The sequence below is a fragment of the Schistocerca nitens genome, chromosome 1 (genome assembly GCF_023898315.1).
Source record: "Schistocerca nitens isolate TAMUIC-IGC-003100 chromosome 1, iqSchNite1.1, whole genome shotgun sequence".
NCBI classification, from domain to species: domain Eukaryota; kingdom Metazoa; phylum Arthropoda; class Insecta; order Orthoptera; family Acrididae; genus Schistocerca; species Schistocerca nitens.
The window spans coordinates 748,532,333-748,555,394 of record NC_064614.1 but is presented as its reverse complement, the minus strand read 5'-3'; the positions used below and the strand labels follow the sequence as shown (position 1 = coordinate 748,555,394).

The following is a 23,062-nucleotide window of genomic DNA, read 5'->3' as shown; positions in this document are numbered from 1 at the left end:
CAAATTTCTTCAATATCCCCCACCTGACAAGATGTGCATGAACTGTGTAGCACTTGTAATGTGCTTGTTTCCCTGCTACTGTTATAGAAATGGAAATGTAAAGTTTTGCTCCATCAGTTCTCATAAATACTATGGCTTCCTTGAAATAAAAAGGTTAGTTTTTACACTCGGGTTCTAAAACCAAACCCATTTCTACCAGTAGTTCCTACTGTACTTTCCTTAGTCCTCTAAATACCGCTCTGGTGGTAACACGTTTACCCCCAGCTGACCACTGACAGCCTTCTGCATAGCCTCTGTTGCTTTTCCCCATGTTAATCTGAACACTGCACTTCCTACCGTTGATAATAGATTGAGAAGTTTCACAGTACCTGGTACATTGTGGGCGATGACGTGGGCTTCAAATTGGGACAATAACTCAAGCCATTCCTCTTCTTGTTCACTAAACTGTCGAAAAGGTGGTATAGCAGCTGTAGCAGGTGGTGCTTGTCCCATCGGGCGCGCAGCGTTGGCCAGTAGCTGCTGCACCATGTTGAATAACATGAAGATCTGTTGCATCTGGAACTGAAACATCTGCATTAGCTGTCTGGCATCTAACGCTTGCACCTATGGTGCCTAGGCAGGGGGAGAGAGAGGCAGGGTGGGCATTTTGGAAGACACAATTGCAACAAACAGATAAGGCAAGCAAGCAAAGAAATTTTCTGTAATGCCTACCTGAAAACACTGATTAGCAAAAACGACAAGAAACTGTTAAAGCAAATAAACGCCCCTGCAAAGGAAAGACAAGAGAGAATTAAGGCACCAGCAACAAAAACAGAAAATTCCGTGGCCATGTGGCACCGGATTCGGCGGATACTCGTCGCCAAATGCGGGATCCTGCCCATCCGTCTTGTATAGGGTGCCTAAAGAATTTTGCATTCTCAGAATGCTATTCAACCATTCAAGCAAATCACATTAATAGTTTTCATCACAAATAAGCAGATTGACAATACTTAACTTTGAATTTACAATGGTGTCACAAGTGATGGGCGACATGCAAACAATCAGTCCTTTTCTGTAGACAAGGTCCATGTAAGATATTGATATGGATCACATATCACTGCTATCGCAACACTCTCTGCTAGGCTGGGTCTAGTACTATCCTAACACTGTCCGCCAGAGGCTGGGACGAGCAGCGCTCACAATTCTCTTCAGCTAGAGGGCACTGCTGTCATGGTGAGGTTCTTGTCAGTGGGCTATTGGCTGATGTCCTCTCACCGCATTTTTTGCTCTTGAGATCTCCATCTTCGTGCCGGCACTTGTCGATACGCCGGTACAAAAAAAATGGTTCAAATGGCTCTGAGCACTATGGGACTCAACTGCTGAGGTCATTAGTCCCCTAGAACTTAGAACTAGTTAAACCTAACTAACCTAAGGACATCACAGACATCCATGCCCGAGGCAGGATTCGAACCTGCGACCGTAGCGGTCTTGCGGTTCCAGACTGCAGCGCCTTTAACCGCACGGCCACTTCGGCCGGCCATACGCCGGTACAGTTACTATCTTCTTAGCTTTACGAAATTTGCCTTTCAGAGGAAGTAGCCACCAGAAAGAGGAACAAGATAATGTTAACTTCTTGGGCTTAACTGAATTACTGGCTAAATGTGGCCCATTTTAAGAGTATAAACAGTTTATGTTAAAAGTATGAAAAAAAACATGAGAAGATAGCACACTATTTATCTTAGAGAACACAGAAAGAGATTTTATATTTGCACGGGGATAATATATTAAAGCCAATTTTAGAAGAAAGACAAGAAGTTCTTTTCTCATTTATTTGCGATGTCACTCTAGATGTGTCTAAGACCGAACAGATTTTTTTTTTTTACAAAGGGGAAGATAAATGTGAAATTTGGTGAGGTTTCGGGTGGAATATTTTGATTTGCAGAAAAAGACGAGCAGTGCAATTAACAACAGTGTCATAGATGTATTTAACAAGCATGAAATTGATTTACAGCACTGTCGTGTTCACTGCTATGATGATGGATCACTTATTACTGGGCAAATAAAAGATATGCAAGCAAAGATTAGAGATGTTTATCTGCTGGCAACATTTTCTCCTTGTGCTGTTCAAACTCTGAATTTCGTGCGATTACAGACTACAGATAGTAATGAGGCAGTGGGTATATTCTTCAGTTGCCCGATTTCTTGACTGCAAGCCCACAAGATGGGAAGGATTATTAAATACACTGGCGGTCAATCTCTTCATGGTCTGTTTGAAAGAAGATGGGGCACAAGAACTGAGATAGTGAACCCTACACAAGAAAAATTAGTAGCAGTAATAGTAATCAGTTAAAGCAGTTTGCATTTTGATGGGATAGCAGAAGTAAACGGGCTCACCAATTATTTTTCCATGTTTTGAACATTGAATCTCTTGAACGTTTGGATGGTCATTTTAGAGTTTAGATCAAATAAATGTAAGAAGTTTGATTCTTCAGTGAAAGATATCTCCCCTTGACAATGAATGAAAAGTATTAAAGCTCTTACGGTTACCATAGAATGGATGTAAGAGTTCTCTGGCTTGAATTCTTAAGCAAAGATAAAAAAATGGCTACTGAAATTGAGAATGAGACAGATTTTTCAAAAACGAGAGAAAGTGAAAGGAAGTTATTCTTTGATGAATCTAACTGCAGCACATGTCAAATTTCTAGGTGAAACTGAAGAGCAACAATTTCAAAAATAGGTTTTTTGACGTAATCATAGACATGGCTGTTTCTCAGTCAGATTATTGGTATTAAGACATGGGACATATTTGTGCAACTTTTGAAACCATTGTCAGAATGGGAACAGCTTTCGATGATAAAGATACAATGAAGAAATTAGAACTTATCCTGATGATCTGAGCGATAATGTTATCAAAAAAATACAAATGTGTAAGTCAGTGAGTGCAGCTACTTTACTGTATTTGGCAAAGACAACAAAAAACAAAAGGCTTCCATTTGTCTTCTAAATTAGATTAATAAGTTGAGCTTATACTTTGTGTTTCCTGAACTTTGAATTGCACTCAGGATTATTATTACCTTACTAGTTAGTGACTGTTGCTTCAGGTGAGAAAGGGTTTAGTGAATTAATATTAATCAGAAATCATTTAAGATCAACTTTAGGCAAAAGAAACATAATAATGTAGCACTGTTATAAACAGAGCATGAACGTGCTTCTAAAATGAGCTTACATGGTGTAGGTGTAAGAATAGAAGATTCAAAGTACTAGCTACAGTTGTCTGAAATTTTTCGGCTGACAGTGGCACTTTTAACCTTACTTTTTAAATCAAGGTAACGATCTATGTTTGGAAAGGTTTCTCACTAAATATTGGGTTTGTTTCTATTAGTAACTATTATTATTTTTATTGCGTGTACTCACACTTGTATCTATTCAAATACGGAGCATACAATTGAAAAACAATGTATTGGCAGTGCAGTGCAGAAGCAGCATTTATTTACTGCTCACATGTAAAACAACGTTTTGAAGAATAAATGTTTGTGATAATTAACTCCAGTGGGCTGAGTAGGCTTGTGGACAAAAGTTTGTCCACATAAAGGCCCGTGAAATCTGTAGGCAGTTCTGCTGAGAGGTGTTTGATCACATAACCCATAATACTGATCTGGCTTCCACCCGTGTCCATATTTTCTTATGGATCGATGATAGTGGATAAATGGTTGTCAGCAGACTAGTACTATTCCCATTACTGATATCCAAGGAATACCAAAAGTTGTCATTTGATGCTTCCTCACCAACACATATGTGTGACGTGAGATGCAGCGCGTATTGCTAAATCAACTTCAGAATATGAACAGCCACCTGGTACAGTTTAGTACAGATGGAGATGTAACATGGACTTTATATGCATTTTTCTGATGCATTATTCACTTGAAAACGGCGAAGAGGGAGAAATCAGACGATTGTGTGAGCGGCGGAGACTTCGATACATAATTTCAGCCAAGTAGAGGAAAAAAAGAACTGACACCAGTCAGTAGGGAATACAAGAGCTGATCCCATGGTTTAAAAAGTGAACCGATTACACGACGAAAATTTTTGATAAGTATCCCAACAATAACTGGAGCTGTTCCAAAAAATTTCTAGGGAATCTTGTTTCTGTTTCGGCCACAGTTAAACTCATTTTACGAAAGTATTGTGGTTATGCTGGTACGGCCCCAAAGAACTGTTATCCAAGATGGTGGCGATGACGTCCTCCAACATGGCGGTGATGGCGTCAATCAATATGGCGGGTTTTGGGGGGAAGTTTAAATTTTGGCGGCAAAGTGCCATGCCCCCATCGCTCAGAAAAATGATGCGAAGTTCATATTCCAACATGATAATGCATCACACCCCAATTATCTCTACTAAGCAAAGAAAATGATAGGAAAAAAGTAATTGTCTTTATTATTTAACCAATTTCAAGCACATGTGTGCGCCACTAGGTCTGGCCTCCAAGTGGCTTAGTTAATATCAGTGCCACCAGAGGGCGCTCTCCTGACGTCAGAACACGACGCAAGTAGCGTTATTCAAGATGGCAGTCCCCAGTGTGTTCACCACGAGCTCCATAGCCCAAATGAGTTAGTTCATGTCTGTGCCACCAGGGGGCACTCTCCTGATGTCAGATCATGATGCAAGTACCGATATTCAAGATGAGGCACCCAGTGTGTTCACAACGAGCTCCAGAGCCTAACTGGCTTAGTTCATATTGTGGCCACCAGCGGACACTACCATGACGTCAGGTGATGACACAGGGTGGTCAGCTCTCTCTTGCGCTGCCCCACCCTACTGCAGATGTCTGACCACTTACATCACACACCCTCGGCCACCATCTCCATACACGTGCCAGACATAGTCTTCTGTAAATATGCTAACCAATTTAACTGAACACAAGTGACACCAACGTCGCTCATCTAACCTATCAATTACCTAAGTACTTAATTCCATTTCAAGTTTAAACATATTCAATAAATCAATTTACAAGTTCAATATTCAATGATCAAATGAGAAGTTCCACATTTTCCCACTGTCAGCGAGGTGTTCATTCGTGACCTAGAACCCCCCACCCATAGAATGATACACTCCAATTGGCTACGGCATTAGTCACGCAATTCGACTTCATAGAACCTAGGACTTGGACTCAATTTTCACAAATGCCACATCCACCTCGACTTCAAATCAAATAGTTAAATTATCCACCACGATCCTCAACCCAGCACCACGCCCCCTGACTGACCCCTGTTGGCGGGCTAACATATACTAAAGTGTACTAACATGCACACCGCATGACGTCATCGAAGATGGTGGGGCGAAATGGCGGGAAAACAGATCTGAACACAGTCTTTATTTTGCACGTGGTGTCTCCACCACAAGATTTACTGTCCAACTGACATAAGTACACATTACTGTCATCAGATCATACTGTCATCCCTCCTATAACCTAAGCCCAGATGGTGGTCTGTAGGGTTGGGAATTATGGTAAACTTACTCAGGCTGCGCTAGGCTGCTGGGGAGAGTAAGGAAGGAGTCAACTCTATTTACTTTCGAACATTTTATTTAGAGATCGAGTATATTTATCACACTGAGGCAAAACACTTTCCATCTTATGCCTGTGCTCAGACAGTCAAACAACTCCTAATTTAAGGAAATAATTTAATTACAGACATTCAGACTCCTCCTAAATAATGCCTCACACTGATGTGTAGACACGGTCAGTACTCATAAACTGTCCAAATAGCGCATAGCACGACCTACAGACCTGCTCGCGAAATAATGCAATCAATGCACGCAAGCACAGTCCGCCATCCCCTGTCCAGCAGAGTACACAGGAGGAAGCGGCAAGTGACGCTTCAGTCAGATATCAAACCACGCACAGGTCCCCGCCCGGGTCGTGCAAGCGACTACATCCCTTTCATAAGACAAATCTACAGAGCGCAAACGCTAGAAGCTAATCCGCACACTTGTGGTCGATGCGATCGTTAGCTGTCAAAGCACACACAGCCGTCCGTTCAGGATGGCGCTCCGTCACAAATCCGAGGTGCGGGCGCTGAACGCAGGTGAACGTCGGGTCTATACAGTCATCGTTATACGGACGTCGCAGAATTCCATGGCGCAGACCCCATACGCGAGACACCTCCCAGCAGCAGATGTCTTTACCACCTATGACACAATATCACAGGGCGCATTGCTCCTAGAGCGACATGACACACGCGTAACCATACTTAACTACAGAGCGTGAATGACGCAACACCGCCAAGTGCACGCACACAATTACAAATGCATCTAACAACGTTCCCAATGTTATTATTACATCAAATCTCATTGTAAAAAAATGATAGCCAGGTCAACCTCTCGAGAATTGTAAAATGCTCCAGAAATAGATAACCCTGTCTTTCTTCATGCCTCAGCTTGTAATTCTTGTCCTATCAGAACCTGTTTACGAAAATAACATCGAATGCACTCTTCCCAGCGATCCTAACGTGTTACCCTTCCTGCTCTCAACATACGCAAATGTTCCCTACGCTGTGTAGAGGCTCCTATATCCCAGCACAAACGATGGAGCATTATGATTAGCTCTTGTAGAGTTTACCCGACGAATTACTGATGCAGCTGGTATCGAAGGACCATCCACCTATTCTTTCGAGACCTATCAGAGGTAAAATTATTTTCCACACATCGCTAAATTGCATTGACAGTTAAAACCGCAAAGTTGTCTATGGATCACAAAATACATACTATAGTCAGAAGAATATTCGAAGCCAGGAAGATATTTACCAGTATAACTAGAATTAAATATTACAATTGCTGCTACAGTCTGACACCGATAGGGAAGCAGTGTTAGCCTTTTCTGTCATTCTACAGATACAACATTCAGCGGTAATAAACTATTTTACACTGATCACCATATTGCACCGACATCAGTGAACCGAAGTCACTCTCAGAACTGATGTGCAAAGACAGATTCTTTTCCCCATCGATACATACGCCCTACTGTTTCTAGTCCGGACCTGTCTGCTTGCTTGCCTTTCTACACCCATCTGCAGACTCGTCGATTACAAGAACACACTTATTTTCACGATAATATTATTTCCTTATCGCCGTACTTCTCGATATCAACGACACAGCAGTAGCCTCCCGATCTCTCATACAACATAATTCCCAAGATATAGATTCGAAATTATTTCTCTAGAAAGCTGAAACATTAGCTATGTGGAGCGTCATCTAGACCACTGAGTAATTACAAACAAATAGCGGAAATGATATTTCCACTCTCGAATACCGAAGTCAGTCATGTAACAGATCCCAAATCATGCTTATAATTTACAAGCCAACCAATATTTCCCCATGTCTAGAGAACAGGCAAACTTATCTTCCACACACCACATTTGATCTTGTCTCAACCAAATAAACGCGCTAAATGTTCAAAAGCAGTCAACCGAACAATTTACATGGGTGGGAATAACAGTCCTAGCTCAAACGCACCTCCATACACAATGTTCTCAAATTTCCACTTGATCACGAAAGCCTCCTATCTTACAAACGCGATCTCTATTGAACATCATTCAACAATGAGCGAAGTGCTGTACATACACCCTACTGAAGGCGGTTGCTATGGAAACTGAAATACCGGTATCTGTACCTGCCTTACGACTGCACATACTATTCCCTTTGATATCACAGTACTCCAAGTCAAATCCATGTCTTCCCTACAACAGCGCATAGACATCTCCTTTCCACAAACACATACTTTATAAACCTAATTCTCAAATACGTGCATATCACGCACCCACCGCTACAACTACGCATAAAAGTTTGGCAATAAATCATTGCCTATGATACTAAATAATACTGACCCAAAATCAGTGATGGGAGTGCATGTCCCTAAGTTCTTCTTGCGAGTCCTACCACAGTGTCATAGAAAGAGAGACGTAACCAACCACAAGTTAAAGAAGAAACTCATCCCATTGAGCAAAGTATTATAAATACACCCTACCGAAGGCGGTGGCTCTGAAAATTGAAATATCTGTACCTGCCTTACGACTGGACATACTATTCCCTTTGATATCACAGTACTCCATGTCAAATCCATACCTTCCCTACAACAGGGCATAGTTATCTCCTCTCCACAAACACATACTTTATAAACCTAATTCTCAAGTACGTACATATCACCCACTTACTGCCACTACTAAGTATAAAAATTCATAAGTAAATCATTGCCTGCGATACGAAATAATACTGATCCGAAATCAACGATGCGTGTGCATGTCCCTTAGGTTCTTCTTGCGAGTCCTACCACAGTGTCATAGAAAGTGAGACGTAATCGACCAAATGTTAAAGAAAAAAAAACATCCCAACAACTACTGCATGTTACTCTCACAAGCGCTCTTTGTTCTACAGGTACACGCGAGTATCCTTGTTAAAAGCTATACCCGCTTTACAAATGGTGGTACGCCATTACCTCTGAATGAGGTAGTTTTCTTTTTTCGGGACAAGTACCATGACCATGATCGTAGGAATATGTAAGCCCATGATGCAACCTCGGGATAAGAACAATGAACTTTGAAAGTGATTCGGCTGAGGAACGTGGTGTGTAAGCGATATTTGCGACTCCCTCACACTGACCCCAACTAGATAATTCTTTATTATTTGCAGCGCATTCTGTCTCGGACCATATCAGAGGTTCCAGGATATATCCGCAGAGTTATAGGCCATGACTCATTGAGAAGCAACACAAACAGTAGTAGTAGATGATGTGCTGATTGAGATCGTTAGAAGAAAAATGTGCACTAGCGTCTCAGATCTCTAGTGTTACGCTGTGTGTTAGAAATTATGTCCATCATTTGGAAACAGATCTTCCCATTCAAGCACATACTGGCACAGGATCACAGCCAGAAGTGAATCATATTTCAGGCACTCTCACATCTCTAAACGACTCACCTTTCCTCGAACATATCTGCTACACCAAAATTAAAACATGTTTTTAGTCACACCCTACGCATCTTGCAACTGCTCCCATTTCTACAGCTTTCCGCATGTGATTGTTCCAATTTAAGTCGGAACTGAGCGAAGGTCGGAGAAAGATATATTCGCCACCTTCTGCAATCCATCTAGAAACAGAAATACCTTAGTTAGTGCAACAGGACCTTGTTTTGAACATTTGGCGGAAATGCGCGCCGTGTGGCACGTCCCCAAACTACATACAAGTACTACAGATCCGCGCCCATTCAAATCAGTCAGCCCAACATGCTATATTCCTTATTCTCTACACCCCAACAGAGAAACATTACGAACTATAAAAGCTCATCGCATTTAGAAGTCAACTAGGCACCGATGCTGGTGCAATGACACACAGCTGCGCTGCGCTCCTGCCCGGAGGAAGAGATTTCACAATACTCCCCAGAATGGCGCAGCGTGCAGCCAGCCAAGCGCTCCTAGCGCTGTACACAGTCCCTCTGCGAATTTTCACCTCAAACTGCTGCTGCTACTGCCTCCTGCGTCTTACTGTGTGTAACCGTAACACGCCACACATCTGCTGATTTTAAATAAAAGACACTTACAACATAAGCAAACTGGAAGACTTTAATGGCGCTGGCATAGGTCTCCGAACTATAGTCCAAAGGTTATTCACGAGCTCTACGTTTAGTCTCGTCTCTCACACTAGCGGAATAGCTGAGGACTATGCGTTCCCTTTCGACTCATTCTTCATATTGCACGCATGTACGCGATCACTCTTTCGCTGTTAGCAACCCCCGGAAGTTGCTGGCCATCCACCAAAACTTTTTAACCAACTCAGACAAGCCATATCAGTCAAACTTTCTATCCAACTCAGATAAGCCATATCAGTCAATCATTATCTGCTAACCAATGCGGGGATGGGATGGAAAAGACACCATCCTTGTACTCTAATAATAAAAATCACACTTTATAGCGCGAAGAATTTTACACTAAGTCCCATACCGGCCACTGATGCGACAGCATGTTTGCTCAGTTTCAATATCATAGCTAAACCATGCCCTCTCCACGTTGCGAGTATCATTGCAAACATGGATAGATGACTGGGCAGTACGTCCATTCAGTCAAAATTCTCGAACACAAATTATCAAAGTATACCAGACAGTGCTCAATATATATCTACCACGAATGGCATAGTGTTCAATTTACGATCTATCTCTCGGCGTATGGGAGTCACAGAGCATTCTCGCAGTCGTTGGGTACAATTAGAGAGTGGAAGACCCTCATCACACTGTCACTGACCAACCAGCCCTGCAGCACAGTTAGCGAATTAATCTGCAACCGACCAGAAGAAGAGCGCTACACTCCACGCCTCGTGAATGAATTGAGTTTTCCAGGTCCTAGCCCATCAAAGTGCACGAGATTCCTCGAGATGTGACCATGTCGAGGACTTTAGCACACCATATCGATATATACTAACAGATTTCAAAGTGCGGTCATATAATAGCAAACAGTTAAGAAGAGCAACAAACTATTCATTTTTATATGCCTTGGAGCTCCAAACGGATGGAGTTCGACGCATTTTCACGTAAATCAACCAAGCTATCAACTCTAAAGTATTGTTCTAGAGTCTAGGATCAGCAACAGGAAGGTATTCGTAAGAGAAAGAACGTAAACAGGCGCACTCCTAAGGATAGAAAGTTCTGCGCTTAAAACGGGCCCATAATATTAGATAGAATGCATTTGCGACCTTTAACATCTGGTCGATTACGTCTCTCTTTCTATGACACTTTGGTAGGACTCGGAAGAAGAACTTAAGGGACGTGCACACCCATCGTTGATTTCGGATCAGTATTATTTAGTATCGTAGGCAATGTATTACTGACGAACTTTTATATTTAGTAGTAGCGGTGGGTGCGTGATATGTACGTATTTGAGAATTAGGTTTATAAAGTATGCGTTTGTGGAAAGGAGATGACTATGCGCTGTTGTAGGGAAGATATGGATTTGACTTGCAGAACTGTGATATCAAAGGGAATAGTATGTCCAGTCATATGACAGGTACAGATATTTCAATTTCCAGAGCAACCGCCTTTGGCAGGGTGTATTTACGATATTTCACACATTGTTGAATCACGTTCAACTGAGATCACGATTGTAAGATTGGGGGGTTTTGTGATCAAGTGGAAAATTGAGAACATTGTGTATGGAGGTGCGTTTGAGCTAGGACTGTTATTCCCACCCATGTAAATTGTTCGGTTGACTGCTTCTGAACATTTAGCGCGTTTATTTGGTTGAGACAAGATCAGATGTGGTGTGTGGAAGATAAGTTTGCCTGTTCTCTAGACATGGGGAAATATTGGTTGGCTTGTAAATTATATGCATGATTTGGGATCTGTTACATGACAGACTTCGGTATTCGAGAGTGGAAATATCATTACCTCTATTTGTTTGTAATTACTCAGTGGTCTAGATGACGCTCCACGTAGCTAAAGTTTCAGCTTTCTAGAGAAATAATTTCGAGTCTATATCTTGGGAATTGTGTTGCATGAGCGATCGGGAGGCTACTGGTGTGTGCTTGATACCGAGAAGTGCGGCGATAATGAAACAATATTATCGTGAAAATAAGTGTGTTCTTGTAATCGACAAGACTGCGGATTGGTGTAGGAAGGCAAGCAAGCAGACAGGTCCGGACTAGAAACAGTAGGGCGCATGCATCGATGGGGAAAAGAGTCTGTCTTTGCACATCAGTTCTGAGAGTGACTTCGGTTCACTGATGTCGGTGCGATATGGTGATCAGTGTAAAATAGTTTATTACCGCTGAATGTTGTGTCTGTAGAATGACAGAAAAGGCTAACAGTGCTTCCCTATCGGTGTCAGACTGTAGCAACAATTTTAATATTTAATTCTAGTTATACTGGTAAATATCTTCCTGGATTCGAATATTCTTCTGAGTATAGTATGTATTTTGTGACGTCCGTATAACGATGACTGTATAGACTCGACTTTCACCTGCGTGCAGCGTCCGCACCTCGGGTCTGTGACGGAGCGCCATCCTGAACGGACGACTTTGACAGCTAACGGCTGCACCGACCTCTAGTGCGCGGACTAGCTTCTAGCGTTTGCGCTCTGTAGATTTGTCTTATGAAAGGGATGTAGTCGCTTGCAGGACCCGGGCGGGGGCCTGTGCGTGGTTTGATATCTGACTGATGCGTCACTTACCGCTACCTCCTGTGTACTCTGCTGGACACGGGATGGCGGACTGTGCTTGCGTGCATTGATTGCATTATTTCGCGAGCAGGTCTGTAGGTCGTGCTATGCGCTATTTGGACAGTTTACGAGTACTGAGCGTGTCTATACATCAGTGTGAGGCATTATTTAGGAGGACTCTGAATGTCTGTAATTAATTTCCGTAAATTAGCAGTTGTTTGAGTGTCTGGAGACTGTGTATTGTGAGCACAAGCATAAGATGGAGAGTGTTTTGCCTCAATGTGATAAATATATTCGATCTCTAAATAAAATGTTCGAAAGTAAATAGAGTTGACTCCTTCCTTACTCTCCCCAGCAGCCTAGCGCAGCCTGAGTAATTTTAGCATAATTCCTGACCCTACAGACCAAAATCTGGGATTAGGTCATAGAAGGGATGACAGTACGATCTGATGACAGTAATGTGTACTTATGTCAGTTGGACAGTAAATCTTGTGGTGGAGACACCACCTGCAAAATAAAGACTGTGTTCAGATCTGTTTTCCCGCCATTTCGCCCCACCGTCTTGGATGACGTCATGTGGTGTGCATGTTAGTACATGTTAGCCCACCAACAGGGGTCAGTCAGGGGGCGTGGTTCTGGGTTGAGGATCGTGGTGGAGAATTTAACTATTTGATTTGAAGTCGAGGTGGATGTGGCATTGGTGAAAATTGAGTCCAAGTCCTAGATTCTATGAAGTCGAATCGCGTTACTAATGCAGTTTCAATAGGAGTGCATCATTCTATGGGTGGGGGGGTGCTAGGTCATGAATGAACACCTCGCTGACAGTGGGAAAATGTGGAACTTCTCATTTGGTCATTGAATATTGAACTTGTAAATAGATTTATTGAATATGATTAAAATTGAAATTGAATTAAGTACTTAGGTAATTGATAGGTTATATGAGCGATGTTGGTGTCACTTAAATTGGTTAGCATATTTACAGAAGACAATGTCTGGCACCAGACAGAATGGACGATCTTGTGTCATCACCCGATGTCACGGTAGCTTCCTCTGGTGGTCACGATATGAACTAAGCCAGTTGGGCTCTGTATCTCATGGTGAAGACACTGGGTGCCGTCATCTTGAATACCGGTACTTGCGCCATGATCTGACACCAGGAGAGCGCCCTCTGGTGGCACCAATATGAACTAAGCCAGTTGGAGGCCAGACCTAGTGACGAACACATATGCTTGAAATTGGTTAAATAATAAGAACAATTACTTTTTTCCCCCTCCATTTTTTTGCTTAGTAGTGATAACTGGGGTGTGATGCATTATCATGTTGGAATTTGAACTTCGCACCATTTTTCTGAGCAAGGGGGGCGTGGCACTTTCTACCAAAATTCAAACTTCCCGCCAAATTTCGTCATCTTGATTGACGTCATCACCGCCATCTTGGATGACGTCATCGCAGCCATCTTGGGGCCATACCAGCCTAGCCCCAATACTTACAAATAATTCTAGTATTTGTAAACTGCGTGAAACTTTCCAAATTAAAGAAGTTATATACACATGATTCATCCGAATGATGAATATTTTAGATGGCTTTATACAACAATTAGAAAGTTATAAAGACATTATTAACAGACTTTTTATCATAGATTTGAGGAAGAGGGAGGAAGATTTTTTTCCCGTCTTTTAGATTGGTCAGTGTTATTTGTCATAGTTTTATGAGTGATGTTTTGTATTGTGAGTGACAGTAACTATATTGCCAACAGGCTTTATAACTTATTAGAGCACGTAACTGACATTCATGTCTTACAGAAGGCCACAATAGAGCAAAGGGTGGAGATAGTGAAAAACATGGCAAGACGTTGATTTGCTTCATATCAAGGCTGGTAGTGATACAAAGTGTAAAAGATACTTGGCTTTAAGAAGCCCTCTAGTTCGAATCTCGTAAATTAAATTCCTATCAGTCCGCACAGCTAAAATTTTTGAAGACTTTAACATACTGTCTAAATCTCATCCACATAGGATGCAGTAATGTACTGTGTTTTAGCGAAGTTTTGGGACATTGTTTCTTGCATTGTCCAGGGTTCAGTGGAAAGAAAATAACGTCGTGAACATCTCGTTAGCTTCGTTTTATAAGACGATAAAATATATATATTCGAAAATTGTACGGAAAAAGTATAGTAGTGTATTAATGTACAAGTTATTGAAAAATAAGTCACAGACCAACTAGTATAATCCATACCTAGTTTTATTGCTGTAACTCGAGAACACGAATAAGCTGATAAGTATCTTCCACCTGCCCGCGGACAGACCAGCTGCACGAACTTGAGAAACTCTCCCAAAATGAGCGGAACATGTGCACTAACTCCACCATTATTTACAATGCTCTTGAGGATGATATATATATATATATATATATATATATATATATATATATATATATATACAAATTTCGCATATAAAAATGTTTCTTGAAAACAACAGTATTTCTTGTATCTTAGTTCCGTTCACTGTTGCTTTGTATGGAATGCACTTTATACATTCTGCTATAGGAAATCTTGCCTCTTCCTGGTTGTGGAGTCTGTTTTGATGGTGTGAGGGTTTTTTGAAGCGTTAATTGATTCTTGTGTAGATATCACTTCGTTCATGCGTCATAGGTGAACATGTTTGAATGAGGAGATGCACACATGTACTGGAACAAAGAGGACGATAATTTTCCTGATTTTGAATTTGATTTGTCATTTTTGGATAATCCTGGACAAGCATTTCAACAAGTTGTTCAGGCTGGGGCTGTTGCTTTAGATGCTGCTCGTGGTTTTGTGCAATGTGCTGTGATTGCTGAAATTGTTCAAAATAGAGGTGGTCGTGATGTTGTAGCTACCTTTTTTGGTGAAGCTGCAAATAATGTACAAGATTTGAGAAGTCATTTACCTGCTGAAATTTATGATTTAGTTGAGTTGTTGGGTAGACTATCTGAATGTGCCATGGCAGCTCAAACGCAAGATGGAGAAACGCAACAGGCGAGTGGTGCTGCTACCGGTAGTGCCGGTGGAGGTATGGCTGATCCTGGTTTGATGATGTGGAAAAGTGTTGAAAAGGTGACTGATGGTATTTTGGAAATTACAAATACCCCTTTGTTTGTAACATGGGGTTATCAATATAAGTGGTTTTATGATAATAAATTTGGTGAAGCTACAAGTACAATTTGTAGTAGATTTATTACGTCAGCTAGTCAGATTCTGTGTACCTTTTTTTATGTCTAGAGGACAATTTGATGCTTTACCTAGGTATTGTTATATAGTAGATACTGAAGTGTGTGTCATTCCTGTTGGTTTGGAAGGTTCATTTGCAAGTGGTTCTACTTTGGCTGGTAATGGTTCGTTGATGCATGTACCCTTTGTTATTCACAATATTGGAGGATCTGCTATACATGCGTATGAAACTGTGAAGGTAAATGCTTCAAGTACAGATATGTCAATTAGTAGTATTAGTAAAATGGATAATATATCAACTGCTTTTGAAAATTTAATGTGGGGTGATGTAGGATTGACTAAGTATTATAGTGCAACAACATTGATCCGTAATTTGCCTTATTATGATTCTTGGGTCATATCTACTAGTGGTACATCTACTACTACTAAAAATTACATGTGTGTTTCTCGTGATATAGGAGGTCCTTTGTTGCATAAGATTTATGCGCAAGGTGTTGCACAGTCAATAGAAGATGCCATAAGGCCTTTTACTTACCGTTATACGCCTCAATGTGGTGTTTTGAAAACTGAAGTTGAGTATCCACATCCTCCTATGACTAATCGTTGTCAGTGGATGAGGGTAAATAATACTTTGTTGACTCCATATGAAGTGGAAAGTGATGGGGGTCCTATTGGTGCTACTGAAAATACTATTGTACCTTATAATCCTATTCATCAAGTTAATCATAATGATTATCATCAGTGTGTTGAAAAGAGTGCTACATTGCATTCTATGTCTAGGAAAGGTAAAGTTACAGAAGCTGTCTTGGTATTAATCCTGTGCCTAATAATACACCTGGTAGTGAAAATTCTTTTGTCAATGTTAAAATGATTTGTTTGCTTGTAACAAGGGTTAAAGTTGGATTTAATTATGAGACTTGGAGTACTCCAGTTCAGACTGCAGCTCATGAGAAATTTCGCTTTATGAATAGTACTCTTACACCTAATAGTTTTGAATATCAACAAGATGGTGGTATACAAGGAGCAGGTACTGTTGTTGGTTCCTATTATTATAATATGCCAGCTAATGACAATAGGTTTGTTAGTATTGAAGCTAAAAAAAAAAAGAAAAGTGAAAGAGAAGCCGTGAAAAGTGTACCTGAACCTGATAAAAGTGTAACTGAACCTGATCTAGCTGTTGAAGCTGGTAAACGTTTAAGAGAGACTGTTAGCAAGAAACGCAAAGCTATTCATACCTCAAGTACTACAGGGACCTCAACAACAGGATCTGTTCCAGGTCAAAGACCTTACCAAAAAGATTTGAAACCATTGAAGAGTATGATGAAGGAAGTTGAGGAAATGGGTGATACTGATGAAGATGGTGAATTATTGGATATGTTAACATAAATGAAAGATCATTTTTATTGTATAAAAATGTATTTTATTTGTGAATTAAATCTAAATCAATAAACATGTCAGACAAAGTCATTGGATGCATTTGTTTTTTATCCTTTTATCCCATTTTTTCCAATTATATTTTACAATACATTCATCCCATACAGGTCCTCTGAACATTTCAGTATTTGCACATAAAAGTACAGGTGTTTTTGTTAATACAAAGTCGGATTTGTACTTAACTTGAATATTAGTGTTATTTCCACTAAATAAGCATTTTAACGTTTCATAGCTACCAATATCAAAATTAGGATCATCCATTACAATCAATCGTCTATAAGCACATTCTTGTAATCCAAAATTTACAAATTTGTTACTTTTGTTACACCAACCAGCGTTAATCATTGCACTAGAACACACTCGTACAAAAGTTGATTTGAAACTGTTTGGAGGTCCAACAATTGACAAACAATTTTTTTTACCATTTGTACGGTTTAGTATATTAAACAGGTTTACAATGAATTCAGCTATTCTATCATAATCTTCATTAAATTGATATTCAAGTTGTTCATACATTAAATTATATGATTCAGTTCTAGTAAAGTAAAATTCAAGTAAGTCACATGAATGAGCTTCAAAGTATACAGTTTTAGCTTTTAAAATAAAATTATAAATTTCTTGTACATTCATTTTCATGGTTAGTATTTGTATATGAGTAATAACATTTGATAATAATTGTTCACTAAGAGTACACAAAGTAGGTTCATTCAACCATATATTGGTAAATTGGATTTTATTCAGTGAACAACATAAGTTTTCACAAATTAACTGTACCAATTCTTGAAAACTTTTGTACGACTTCCACGTTCTCTTTGTTCGTGGTTAATAAATGCTGTAATGTCGATTGGGAGTGCGAGACTATTTGTTTGATTACTTGGCCCAGTGTGTCCGTCGGGTCGTTCGGATCGCAATACATCCGAATGTCCCGTATTTTTGCTGTCGACTGTCTCTGTTTGGTTAGTTTGGCCATTTTCGTCGCATCGTGAAGCTGTAATGTGAAGTGAAACGGTGTCGTTAATTCCTCTCTCCAAGTATATTGCATGTTCTGCTTTGTGTTCATTACTAAGATAGAGGAAGAGATTTGTTCTTTTTTCGGTGTCACTTCCTTTTGCAACCGTGACAAATTTGGGTCTTCCCAATTGAGCCACGAATTGTCGCCCATAGAGGCATCGACATGTTCCGTAGGCTCTGTTACAGTTGTGGACAATGTGGACATGTGGCCTGGCGGCGTCTTCAAAACAGATGTACCATAATATGTCTCGTCTTGACCTGCTGTTGAAAAGTGATTTTGTAAAGCTAATAAAGCTTGTTTGATTTCTTTGGAAGGAATCTCCATCGAATACATGGTGCGTAAAATCAAGGCTTGATTTCGCATTACAGCATTCATTAATTTTTCGTCTGAATCTGTCATCAAAACACGATAAATGAACCAGAATGTTGACTTCAAGTTTTTTGGTAAAGTTAGAAAAAATGTTTGGAACTTTTCTTGAAATGCATTTTTATCAAGACCTATACATATTTCCATGAGTAGGCTTATTATGAAATTTTTAAATTCGGTTGTCCATTTTTCATTGAATTTTACCTTTTTAGCTTGTTGTGCAGATGGAATATTCTCCTAATCAATTTCTTCTGCGACGGGCTTCCGTTTTTTAGGAGCATTTGTGATCGCAGTAGAAGGTCCTGGTTCGTTGATATCTTCCTCATTGTCAGAGAAGAGATCTTGTGAATCAGGATCGATTGGAGAACACTCAGTCATCTGCAAATATTTACTTATAGATTTTAGAACCTTGTGGAGTAGCTCGAGTTATATCTTTAGTTAATATATTTTCTATTCTCCATGAGAACATTGGTTTTAGGCATATATTACACCACATATTGTCTTTCAAATAATACAGAGTTCTGAAAAAAGTATTTTTGTTAAGGTTGTTAATTCTTGAAAGAAATTATCATATTTTTGTTGCAAAGGTGGTGCTAAAAATTTGTTTGCTGCAGCTGTAAATTGATTTATATGAGCATGAGATCCTATTGCAATACTTGCACAATCATTTGAGCATATTTCATTTAGATAACAATTTTGCCACAAAGCTGTTATTTGACGTGGTCGTAACCAACGTCCACTATGTCCTATACATGATTTTATAATGGAATCAAAGTGTACAAGTTTATATCCTGCATTGATTATTATGATTCTTGTTCTCCATAAATTTTGTCGGTCGTACCAGCCCCATGGAATAGTTTCAAAATCGTTGTTTACTTCTGTAATATATTTAAAGAATACATCAAAATTTCTATAGGTTGGTACATCACATGCAAAATTAGATTCTAATTCCATTCTGTTCATTTTAGTAGCTGTTACGTGAGGAGGATTCATCATAGTTTGTGTTACACCTGGATAGTGAAGTGGTGTAGGTGAGGAATTTGTATGATTTCTGATCATTTCACTTTCGCGTATATCTACTGCGTGAATACAAGTATTAGGCCCTAAGTAGTATTTCTACCCACTGTCGATATCTTGGTTTAGTACACAATACTCTAGGTTTATTTATGAATGATAAGTCTGTGATGCCTTGCTTGTCATCTGCGTGCAATGGAACTGATAAGTCGCTAAACAGCACTTCTACAGGTAAGTGTTGTTTAAGTTTCTACAACGTATCCAATTTGGATTTGGAGTTAAGTCTGCTGGAATTAGGTAACGAGTTACGTTAGCTAATATATAGTCTTCATCATTTGACTCACTCAAAGTTGAAATGTCACTAAAACTTTCCGAATCACTGTCACTGCTGTCACTCATACCTTGTGCGGTAGCGTAGATGACGATGACGTCGACTGGAACAGCAAACAGCGTGGTCTCGTGCAGCGTGGAGTCCGTGAAGTGACTGTAAATTAGCTCCGCCACACCTCCCTTAAGTATACATTAAACCGGAAAAACCACTGATAACTTGCTAAGACAACAGCAGCAGCAGCAACCGCAATCGCGACATATGCGGACGTATACGCGCGTCCGCGTCGCGATTGGACTTACCAATTCCATTGCACGCAGATGACAAGCAAGGCATCAAAGACTTATCATTCATAAACAAACCTAGAGTATCGTGTACGAAACCAAGATATCGACAGGAATAATGTAATTTTAGGAATAACTGTATACTACTGTGTTTTTTCAAAAATGGTTCAAATGGCTCTGAGCACTATGGGACTCAACTGCTGAGGTCATTAGTCCCCTAGAACTTAGAACTAGTTAAACCTAACTAACCTAAGGACATCACAAACATCCATGCCCGAGGCAGGATTCGAACCTGCGACCGTAGCGGCCATGCGGTTCCAGACTGTAGCGCGTTTAACCGCACGGCCACTTCGGCCGGCTACTGTGTTTTTTAAAGGCAAATAAAATTCTGTACTAATTATACAACTAGTAATCTTCATTGACGAAAAGACAACCTTGATTCTCTAATGGATGGACTGTTCGAAGTTAACACCTTTTTTTAGTAAAAGGATAGTTACCTCTTCCTACAATAAGGCAAACTGAATTTCCATCCAGAATTTTTGGTGGTTTCGTCATTCTCCTCAAAGTGGTGTGGGTAATATTGAGCGAATGTATCTTACAGCCTTCCTCGTTCATGTGTTCACAGTTGTTGAATTGTCATCTACTTCTTTGCATGTTAGCCTTGATCGTCTTTCATCCAAAGCTTCACTTTTTGTTTTAATAGAATTCGATAACATTTTCTTGTTTAATAAGTGTTCTTGAAGTGCTGTGTGGTCATAAGTGCCTTCCAAGCCCGAAAATAAGCTTTCTTTGCCTGCTGTAAATAACTTCACAGAACGCCGCTATTTTACCACAGCATCGTCATCCATGTTCTTCAATTCCTAGAACTCTTCTACATGGTTTCATTGAATTTATAGCCATCGCAGGTTAAGTGTGTATTACAACAATCACTAAAAACAGGTTGCAAAACGTGAGTTTTTCGTTTCGATGACTAAGTTCAATTACATAACGGAATACTATGTGAGTCTGCACAGATGTTAGCGAGTTGCTGCCGAGTTCGGTTAGGGCCAGGAACACCACCCCCGTTGACTCACACTACCGAATAGTTCCTTTAAACTCGTGTGAGGAAGGCCGCAGGATAGCCGATAGCCGATGTCAGCGCAGCAGCCACTAGCTCGCCAAAAATTCACTAACTTGGCTGAACGGGCCCACTGCAGGAATCCGCCCGTTTGCGTACCTACTGAGAGGCCGGATCGGCCGTTTCAAGACCAGTTGATAACGGACACAAGATTGTGCCTTCACTAGCACACAGCTGAAACTACAAATGTTCAAAGACTCTATCGGATATGCCACGGCCAGCTAGCTCTACGCTTCTACAAGTATGTCCTACCAGATTTTTTTTTTAGTCTCTCATACGACTTACAACCTGAATGTGTGGATAATAGGTAATTCCACCCAGAGATTAGAAGGTATATTACGTTCGCATTATATTTGTGGGGGTTAATTAATTAAAATTAACCCTTACTCGAGAAATAGTAAAAAGGCAAAATTGTCGTGTCAGTCGGAGTTTTTTTTTTTTTTTATTGTGTGTGGTAGTGCTGAAGTCTGATCAACTTCGTTGATTTTTACTTCTGTAGGGAATGGAAGGGGTAAAAATTTTCTCCTTATACATGTGTGTAGAAGTGCTAAAGGACGATATGTCCTTAAATCATGGAGAATTACGTAGGGATATCATTTACGGAGGCTCAAATACTATCGCCTTCGGTACTTTATATTTGTGGTTGCGTAAGGGTTCTACCGTACCTACTGTGGTGAGTTGTGGTGTACTGTCACGTATCATGTCCAACTTCCGAAATAAGGTTCGTGCCTTCTCCTTGACCTTGTCTGAGAGGTAAGATTCGCTTAAGGCTCGATGAATGTCATGATTTCGGATCCACCATTGGGCTCCTGTGATCCATCGGAGGCATCTGCTTTGTACAACCTGTAACTTCTTGTAGTTAGTGGCACACGTAGTACCCCAAGAGGTCGATCCATACAAAATAGATGGTTCGACTGTGGCATGGTACAACTGGAGTTTCGTGCGTTGGCTGAGGTATGAGCTCTTCAGAAATGGGAGGAGAGCAACCTAAGGTACCAGATCTTGATAAAAAAGAGAACAATGTAGCGTATCAACCATATTCAGTCAAGAAATATGCCAGAGTGGAAGTGAGTTGCAACAGAGCCAGCTACATGCAGGCAAGAGTGTTATGCATTGTGAAGCAAATCACAGATGACAGGCATTGTGAAGCAGAGTCAGCTAGATTCGGTACAGCAACAGCTGATGCTGCAGTAAACTCATGGAAGGATGGAAGCCTTTCCTCACTTGCCACCATGGAAGTGTTTACGCCCTAAATAAACATAGTCTGGAACTTATAAGCACTCAGCCATTCATGTACTACAATATTCTCATCTCAGTATCACAGCCACACCAAGAGCCTGTGACACTAAGAGGAACATCCTGGAATGCAGTACAGGGTCTGCTGTTCAACCACAGGATAGGGCAGCGTGCCCTGAGTCATGAGAGAGCCATCGCCAGAACAGAGAGCAGTACTCTCATAGGAGGGGGGTCACGGCTGGAGGTCACAGCTGCCTCCCAGTACTGTCAGCTGAGCAGTCATGCTGTCATCGTGATCACAGCTGGAGACATCATGGATAGCAGCATTCGAGTGACACCACACTTAGCCCCACTATTTGCTCTGTCGTCAGCAGTGCCAGATGTCTGTTACTTCACATAAGAGGCAACTGAAAACCTCCACCAAGCTGTTCTTGGTCTACTATGGCCAAGGGCTACAATAAAGAAGTGAATTGAACAGATCTTCTGTCATCTTGACATCTCATTTCACATATTCCATCAGGCTCCTCATACAGCTGTATTTTCTGTCTTCTAATAGTAATTACATTTTTTATGCTTCATGTGGTAGATATTGTTATCAAACCGTCCACAAAGATCATCTTCAAATACAGCTTCATTTGAAGTCAGTTGTACATTTTGTAACTGTTGAAAATTAAGGAGTAGCCTCTTCACAAATCTTTAACAACATTAGATAAACTCTCATTGACACTAGCTCTTCAAAAACAAAGAATTGTATGATGCCATGGTATTCCAGTTTACGAAACTTACACAACAGGACTACATTAGAAAAATTTATCAACAAAACAAGTCCACAGGTCTTGTTGACTTATATTATTGCACAAAATACACAAACAAAATTTGATTGACCTCAGTGACTAAA

At 40.5% G+C, this 23,062-nt stretch overlaps 1 long non-coding RNA gene across 1 annotated transcript in view; it reads right to left on the bottom strand.

Moving 5' to 3' along the window:
• Positions 1–19,703, bottom strand: part of LOC126236977 (uncharacterized) — a 34,046-nt gene extending 14,343 nt beyond the window's left edge. The window contains exons 1-2 of the long non-coding RNA XR_007545017.1: positions 19,601–19,703; positions 18,077–18,563 (exon numbers count right to left, since the gene is read on the bottom strand). This is a non-coding gene — a long non-coding RNA (uncharacterized LOC126236977). The remainder of the gene's footprint in view (positions 1–18,076; positions 18,564–19,600) is intronic.
• Between the last annotated feature and the right edge of the window lie 3,359 nt (positions 19,704–23,062).